The sequence below is a fragment of the Cibotium barometz genome, chromosome 36 (genome assembly GCF_041138505.1).
Source record: "Cibotium barometz isolate CiBa-2024 chromosome 36, ASM4113850v1, whole genome shotgun sequence".
Lineage (NCBI taxonomy): Eukaryota > Viridiplantae > Streptophyta > Polypodiopsida > Cyatheales > Cibotiaceae > Cibotium > Cibotium barometz.
The window spans coordinates 48086640-48096448 of record NC_141081.1 but is presented as its reverse complement, the minus strand read 5'-3'; positions in this window follow the sequence as shown (position 1 = coordinate 48096448).

The window sequence follows — 9809 nt, the reverse complement described above, 5'->3', positions numbered from 1 at the left end:
TGTGTGTGTGGTGTGTGTGTTTAGGTGAATAGATTCTTCTCCCCATAATTTCCCTTTAAAACCCTACAAGTTTTTGCAGGTTTAATGGCGCCCAAATAGGGGAAGGACTTTAACTTGGGAAAGCTCCAAGGAACTTTGCATACTGGCTAAAGGAGAAGCATGAGTCAAATCTCAAGCTCAACAAGTGGATGGTCAACACTTGGGGCTAGGTTACGAAGCACAGTAGGATGGGCTACAAAGTAGATTCTTTATTGGGCCGATCTACTATAGCATTTGTCACACAAATACAATCATGAATGAGGAAGTCAGGGTTGCCTTGGCACGTGCATTTGTAGGGCACAAAAGCACGGGGTCCTAGTCTATTGGTAGTCCTTTTCTAAGCGCAGGGGCAGTCGAGCCCATATGATAAGGAGTGAGGAAGCAAGCACTATTATGGAGGATGTGAAGCCTTGCATCATGCAAGGAGCCAAGGCCTTTTAGAAGGGAAATGAGCTCGTTACTTACAGTTTGGAAGACTTGGCCACAGTTGCATCATGGAAAATTGTATTGGAGGAGGACTTAACCAGAGCTAGTTTTTCTTTTAAACAGGAGAAAGAGGCCAAGAAGCTTCTTGGCACACTAGAGGGTAGGCAATCACACATTCATTCAAAGATTGCACAATTGGCAGAGAAGCAGCATAAAATTTTGAATGCTCATCATTTCTCAGACAAAATTAATGCCATGGAGGTGGCCATCATTCTTTCATGGGATGATGCCTTGCGAGAAAGCTTGAACGATGATATGTTGGAAATTGGGGGTCAATTTTCTCGTGTGTCTGCAATGCTTAAAGGAAAACTTGTTGTACATAGATAAAAGGAAGACAAGTTGTTAAAGCTTAATTCATGCATGGCCAATCTTCAGCATATAGAGCAATGCATATCTGCATCCGGCATGAAGTGCATCAACCCAACTCCTCTCCAGCATCCTAATATAGTGGATTTAATCACTTTTAGTGTGGAGAGGTATAGCAAGATCCTTATGCTAAAATTATGTTTGGAATTTTTTGTTATCCTTCTTCATTCCTCTAACAACAGTGTGTTGCCTGTGCCTATCATAGGTGCACCTTTTGTGGATTGGGTATTGATCCAAGTGGCCAGATATTGTGACCACATCGTGCTGGCACACCATGTGTGTGCTTTGGTGAAAGAAAAGCTTACCATGGTTTCCTAGGCAGCAGAGAGAGTGAAGTGTCAGATACATGGTTGGCAGCCATGGGCTTTGGTAAGCCATGCAGCCGTCCTCCCTTGAAGAAAAATACTCCCTCTAGCTTCCACTACTTTTTGCATTGGTGCATGAAGATATGTTACATGATTGTGAGAGTAGTAAGTAGTGAAAGTATATCAGTGGATTACAGTGAATTTTGGTGTGTCATAAGTTTTATGTATACTTTTGTTGAACTTAAATGTGTATAGTCTAGAATGGTATATCCTAAACTCTCTCCATAGTCCACAATGTGTGCACTATCTTTCAATCTCAATGATACATCTTAGGTAGTGGTCTGTCCATCAAAACTCGGCTTTGTCTATTATGGCTCTTGCCATAGTTAGTACCATGTGCTACATCTATCAACTACAATGAGTTTTGGTATGTCCTAAGAACTATGTGTACTAGGGATGGATTCCAACAATGACTACTCCATACTTTGGTATGTCTTTAACTTTGTGTAGACTCAGTACTATTTGTACCACTTTTCAAATACAACCAATACTAGAAGATCTTAAGAACTATGTGTACTTTGGATGGATTTCAATGAGTTTTGAATAAGTACTAGCATATCCTCACCTATGCTCTATTTGGTACTATGCTGCCATCTCTGTTAATCATAGGAAGTAATTGGATACTATGTGAGATTTATGTGAGTATTGTGTGAGTCTATGTAAGTTTTATGTGCTGTGTGGGCAATGTTCGTATAGCAACACAGGGTCTGTGAAGGTAATGGACTAATGTGGGTTGTGAGTACTTGGTTACTGTGTGAGTATTGTGTGAGTAGTGTGAGTGCTATGTGAGTAATGTGTGAGTATTGTATACATACTCATTGTTGTGTGGTAGGGTCTACAAGCAAGCCAGGGTCTAAGAAGGTAATGGACTAATGTAGGTTGTGAGTACTTGTGTACTGTGTGAGTATTGTGTGTGTACTATGTGAGTGAGTATTGTGTGTGTACTGTGTGAGTATTGTGTGTGTACTATGTGAGTGAGTATTGTGTGAATGCTGTTTGAGTACTATATGAGTATTGTGTGTGAGTACTGTGTAAGTATTGTATTCTATGTGGTAGGGTCTACAAGCAAGGCAGGGTGTATGTTAATTGTCAAAATTGACAATGCGGAAGCAAAAGAGACATGAGAGACACAAAAGAGAGATAGACATATGCAAATGGTATTAACTTGATTTAGCAATTGAATGAGTTAGTTACAATGGTGGGTAGGGGTCACTTATATACTCTCAAATGCGAATTGCCCTACCCACAAAGTTTGTAGGACAATAAAATAAAATGTCAAAAAATAGACAAAATATCCCATATGAGATGCAATAAAATCATCTGCTAGGAGCTTTGATTAGCCACCTCTCCCACTCACGTTCCTCTCTCTGGCTGAAGCGTGTAAGGAGAAAATTCCCTTATGGCTAGTAGGCCGACATCCAAGCCGTGGTGGCTCAAGCCACGCTAGTTTGGTGAGGGTCCTTTGATTCCTTGGCAGCGTCACTGTCATTGCAACTGTCCTCCTCCTGCTTGCCTTTCTTGGAAGTGTCTTTGCTTTGTTCTTTGAGGAGGATTTTTTATTGTCTTGTGAAGTACAATCACGAGCCAAATGTCCCCACTTACCATAGTTAAAGCAACAACTCTCACCCTTCTTTGTTACATGCAAAGCAATTGCTAAATCTTCAGTTGAGCCCGAGATACGCATTTTGCCTTGTGAGAGCAAGACAAATTCTTCTTCTATGAGAAAGGAGCTATGTTCATCAAAGTCCAACTTATTCTTTGTAACTTGAAGCCATAACACCTTAAAGATCACATCATAATCTACTGGTAACTTTATAAGGACCAAGGCAGCTATCTCAGTACTAGACAATGCACCATTCATAGCCAAAAGTTTATCATGGATAACTTTTGCCTGCATCAAAGATGACTACGAGCTTGGAATTTGAGGTTGAATAATTGTCCAAGCAAGGTGATCACATGCATAGTTGAATCTCGATCAAAGATATCCGCCAACTTGGACCATACAACATGGGCAGTTTCTAACATTTGAATGGCTGGAGAGACTTCCTTTGTTATCACATGCACAATTGCAAACAAAGCCTTGTAATTGTTAATATCCCAATCGGCCAACAATTGAAGATATTTATCTTCCTAGAGTCGAGTCCCTTTGTTGCAATGGACAGGGCGCTTGGGTCTAGTCTCAATTTCATTCACGATGTCCCATAAACCCTTTTGCTAGAACCAAATCTCCATCGTCAATTTCTAATGGGAAAATTTTTTCCCATCATGTTTGTCGTCTTTATTGTGCATGGAGGTGCCATTTCAGAAATGCTACTTAAAAATGCTGATTTAGACCTTTCTCCTGTTGCTAATTCCACCGTACATTGTCCTCTTGAAGTTCCAACCTTTCCCTTTGTGATGTCTCAAAAAATGCAGGTGTAGAAAATGCCAATTTTTAGCCCTCTCTTGCATTAGAAACAGCCCCAAATGTGCCTGAAAATGGGCATTCTATGGACCCTATGGAGATGCCTTGTTTGCAGCTCAAATTGACCTAGATCTAACAAATCTCCTCTTTGCCTTCTTTGTTGCAATCGTCCAAGAATCAATAGAGCCTTTGATCTCATACCATGTCAAAATTGATAATGCGAAAGTAGAATAGACGTGAGAGAGAGAGAGAGAGAGAGAGAGAGAGAGAGAGAGAGAGAGAGAGAGAGAGAGAGAGAGAGAGAGAGAGAGAGAGAGAGAGAGAGAATATTGACTTGATTTAGCAATGAATTAGTCACAATGGTGGGTAGGGGTCACTTATATACTCACAAATGGGAAGTGCTCTACCCACAAACTTTGTAGGACAATGAAATAAAATGTCAAAAAATAGACAAAATATCCCATATGAGATGCAATAATTCTAACACTAATGTGGGCTGTGAGTACTTGGATACTGTACAAGTATTGTGTGAGTGAGTACTATGAGAGTACTATATGAGTACTGTGTAAATATTGTGTGAGTACTATGTGAGCATTGTGTGCGCGCTAGAGCGCTATGTGATTAATGTGTGAGTAGAGTGTGCTATGTGGTAGGGTTTGCAAGAAGCAAGGTAGGGTCTATGAAGGTAATGGACTAATGTAGGCTATGAGTACTTGGATACTGTGTGAGTATTGTGTGTATACTATGTGAGTGATAATTGTGTGAGTACTATGTAAGTATTGTGTGCTATGTGGTAGGGTTTGCAAAAGCAAGGTAGGGTCCATTATGGACTAAGATAGACTTAGACTTAGATACTGTGTGAGCGTTGTATTATGTGAATATTATATTATGTAAGTGTGCTGTGTGGTAGGGTCTGTGAAGGTTATGGACTAATGTGAGTTGTGTGGTAGTGTCTACAAGCAAGGCATTGACCAAAAGGAGAGATAGCTATCAATTTGCTGTGAAGGTAGAGGATTGTGGGAAAGATGTGTCTGTTCTTAACAAGGCTGATGTAAATCAACCTTGTTAAGAAAATACGGACACTACAGGATGATGACTATGATGAGTATCAGTCTGCTAAGAAAATACGGACACTACAAGATGATAACTATGATGAGGATGCCCTACTAGAAAAGGTCAAGAAGCAAGAAGTGATAAAAGACAAAGGCAACTCTACAAAGCTTGAAGCTACCCCAACACGAAGGTCTTGACGATTGTGTGGAGAATTGGAGGATTTGTAGAGTCTAGGAATGAGTCACCTATACTTGAGTGTTTGCTTTATTTTGATGTCACATCTAGCAAATTCATTGGTCTCTGATGTTGTGTGATTTCTTTGCTTGCACTCAGAAGACCTCAGTACTCCAAAGTCTAAACGTCGATTGGTAGCTATTAAAGGGTCATCTGCTGAGGTGGTTCATTTAGCCAAGGACATCTCTAAAGATGATGAAGAGCATAGGGAAGATATGGCAAAGATTTCTAATTGACATGTTTTTGTGTTTATTGTTGAAATATACAAGTGAATAGGGTGTGTGCGGGAACAAGCCCTTGGTTAGAGGTTGTAAAAGAGGATGAGTAAATGTGAAAGAACCTGTGAAAAAGTGAGAAGAATCTACTGGGAGAGAATAAAGGGTAGCATGAGAAGAATCTACTGGGAGAGAATAAAGGGTAGCATGAGAAGATTTAGGAAGTGTGGAGATATTCTGGGAAAAGTGAAGAGGTGGAGAGAATCAGGGAAAAGAGGTGGAGTGAATCAAGGAGAAATCAGTGGGATTTGATGCTTGGATGTAAACTCTATAAATTGAGGCATTGTCCTAATGAGAATTTGCTGGTTTTTGATTATCCATGCCTACATTAAGCTATTTGCTAATTACTCAATAGGTTAATGTAACTTCAAATTAATAAAGCTCCTCATAGAAGAGTTTAAAAAAGTGCCATTTAAAAGTCGCAGGTCCTTCTATATTTAGATGGTGGGTGTTTATAAAAAATCCTTTCACAAGGGTCAATAGTACCCATATAGTACTAACGATTTAAACGTCAAATTTTGCACTTTTTGATACACCCTTCCATGCTTCCACCCGTGCTTGTTGATGGGTAGTTGCAAACAGTGTGGTCCATCCCCAATGCCTCTATGACCTTATGAGCAATCAAATTTTAATGGAGCACTTGTCGAATGGAGGACTTATGAGTATGTTGCCCTTCCAACTGAAGAATGAATGAGGTGATAAGAAGAGAATCAAATTGGTGTACAAAGAAACAAGACCATCTGCACTACTCCAACAATTTCAACATCATCTAAAGATCTTTATTGCACACAACTTTAGAGCTCAGTGGCACCACAAATAGTACAAAGAATGCATGGCAAACATCCTAGATGATGTAGTGGTCTTGGTCGTAGATTTTGAAGAGAACTACACCTTTAAGGTCCAAAATGAAATTCAGTCCATGCATTAGGATAGCGAGCAATATACAATATTTGTCCACATTTGGTATTGGCATGAGGAGGTGAAATAGAAAAGCGGTCAATGTTCTACATACTCATGAGACAAATAACATGATACTCTATTTGTGCAACATTGCTTCCTCCCTAAATCATAGATGGATTGAAGAGATGGGATTAAAGGTCAAGCATCATTGGGTTTGGTCCGACAATGCCACTTCCCAATTCAAAACCGCACGACCTTCTACTTTGTGGCCAAATTTGTCAAATTCTTGGAAGCCTTAATATAATAAGTGCACATTGCATTCAAGGTATTGTGATAAGCACATGCATGCATACAAACTTTAATAGTGCTCCATATAAGTTGTATCCATAGTTTTAGTTATGTATCCATAGTACTCATACAATACTTACTCATACAATACTTATACAATACTCTTATAGTGCTCATAAAATTCTCATACAATTTTGAAATAGTACTGTAATTCTACTCCTATAGTACTTATACAGTACTCATAAAATTCTCCTAGAATTTTGAAATAGTACTATAATTCTACTCCATATAAAGTGTATCCATAGTACTCATACACTACTCATAAGGTTACTCATACAATTTTGACTAAATATAAGAAGTACTCATAAGGTTACTCATACAGTTCTGACTAAATATAAAAAGCACATGTTGCATTCTTGGAATCTACATCCATAGCTCCATAAAACTCAAAATTTACTCCTACAATGACTTATACACTACTCACACATTACTCCCATAGAACTCATACAACTCTCCTACAGTACTTATACAATTCTCCTATAGTGCTCATACAGTACTGTAACGGTGCTCGGTACTTTACAACATTGCTCTTTTAGTTCTTTAGAACACTACTCTTTTATGCTATCCCATAATGGTCTCTATTTGTTGCTGCAAAAATAGATATTCATATTTAATGATGTAGGTGCTTTTCATTCACTAAGATTCGCATGATCTAGAACTTCTTTGCATCCGAACATGGTAAAGGTGAACACGATGGTGTAGACACAGTGATTAAAAGAGACCTCACTGCAAATCATCTCAAAATAAATGGAGCAAAGTTGCAGAACGCCAACGATATTCTTGTTTGGTTGAGTGAAACTATGACATATGCAAAGTAGGGATCTAGGATGTTTGTGGAGGTGAAGGAGTAAGATGTGAATTGAAGAGGTCTGTGGGATTGCAACACAGTGAAGGGAACACAAAAGCATATATGAAGTGTATGGTTTCAGCACAAGGGATCCTAATCAACTTCTTAAGAGAAACCTTTCATGCTTTTATGAGTACAGTGTGGATGAGTGGTGGGAATCCTGTGTGAACCTCATAGTCTTCCCTGGAAGCTCATGAAGCTAGAGCCAATTGTTGTGGGCAGGCCGAGACAAGGCCCAATTATTCTAGAAGAAGAACAATACAAAAACGACACGGTATGCTTGGCTGACCTAATTGATGTTGGAGATAACTTTGCAATGAGAGCTGAAAGAGAAACTCCAAAGATGTTGATTACTATGTGGTCTTATGTGATAAAGCTAAGCATACTATTGAGAAGGACATGACTGATGGATGGGGGAATATATTTGCTAAAGGAGATGAAGTCATTCATGACATATACTACCAGGTCATTCCGAGTGCAAGAACCAATTATGTTTTGCTTTGGGATGCACCAAAGGGATATGTTCAATCAAAATCAATCATTGCCATTAAGTTCCCCATGTCTTTGGTGACACGCAAGGGGGAAGGATGCATAACAATGTATTATGTGCCACCAAATATGCATGCAAAGATATTTGATAACTTAAATTTGTAAAATCTTTCTTGAGTTGCTACTTATGGTATGCCCTTCTATCACTGACATGTTTATTAGGTACTTCTCTCTACTAATGTGTTGTAGTTGGTCCTCATTTGCATTAATGTTACTTTAAATGTTTCAACCAGAGGTTTCATTGTGGTTTTGATGTAGATGCAGAGTTGTAACTATGTTATGCTTTATGTGGTGTTCAGTCTAGTTTAACTCTTTTATTTTTCATAACCTTGATTATGTTTAGAGTATGCTGTGAAGCCTTCTTGAATGGCCAAAGTCTTTATGACAATGCTCACTTCACACGTTACTCACATAACACTCACACAGTACTCATGCAATATCCAAGTACTCGCAACCCACATTATTCCATTACCTTCACAGACCCTACCTTGCTTGTAGACCCTACCACATAGCACACAATACTTACACAAACTCACACAATATTTGCACAATAATCACATAGTACTCACACAGACTCACACATTACTCACACAGTGCTCACACATTACTTTAATAGTACTCACACATTACTCATAATAGTACTCACATTACTCACATTACTCACACAATACTCACATGGTACTCACACACACATTACTCACATGGTACTCACATTACTCACATTACTCACACATTACTCATATAGTACTCACACAATACTCACACGGGCTTTTTTTAAAAACTTCCTTTAATGGTGGAGTTATGCCAGCCGAGCCACGTTCAAACGAGTTATTCTCCTACCATCCTACATTTCCCTCCCCCTTTTTTTGCAAGAGCAGGTGCGCAAATTGTAAGCACAATCACACCTGCTAATGCACCATATTAATCACGTTATCATAAGGTAAGCCGTTGAGTCTCCCTCTCTTCTCTGTCTCTGTCTCTGTCTCTGTCTCTCTCTCTCTCTCTCTCTCTCTCTCTCTCTCTCTCTCTCTCTCTCTCTCTCTCTCTCCATTCGTGTAAATAAGAGTGCTGTCGTGACGTGGACGGTGTCGCTGGGAAAGTACGAGACTTCTAGCTGTGAGAGTAGGTACCAAACTCCACAAGGAAACTCACACACAAAATTCTCCAAGGAGCATAGGACATATCCATTTTTAATGACATGTTTAAAGGTTTATAGGCTTTACGATTTTCCAAATCGTAGGTAGGTTAGTGAATAAAAATAAAAAAAAAACCATCACTTATCTGAAAGTAATAAGGCAAATTTCTCTTGAATTTTGCTAATTTCCATATGGTCGCTTCGCTACAGACTGCGCAGGGCAGAATACATGTATATAATGAAAAGCATATCACTGGATTACACTCATTTTGCTCTTCAATTCTAACTCCTAAAAGCTTTGAACAGTAGCCGCCAGTTTGAGATCAGAACCTCTGGTCGAAGGCGCCTCTGGTCTTCTCTTTTCTGCAGACGCCGATTTCTGATATATATCCCCCCCCTCACTTCTCTGGTTTTTCCTTACTTTCCCGCCAGGAATTCGGTGCACCCCACACTTTTGCAGCTATCCTCACGTATTTCCCCATTCGAAATTACTCATGCGCCACCTTTTTTATAGTTAAATAATTCTTCTTTTGCTGCCACGCAAGCTGCCCTCATAAGCTTCATATTCCTTCTATACCCATAATGTATCCACTTCTTTTATGCAAATATATCGACCAAGGCAACTAAGGCCTTCACATGCTTAACTTGCGGGACCTTCAACATCATGTATGTGCTTCAAGACACTACATCACCCATTGTTTTGCAACCTTGGGAGCTTCTTCATCTATAGTACCTTCCTTGAAAATTATGCATGAGTTCCATGTCACATTGATTTGGAAATGATGATGAAAAAGATCTTCATCCACAT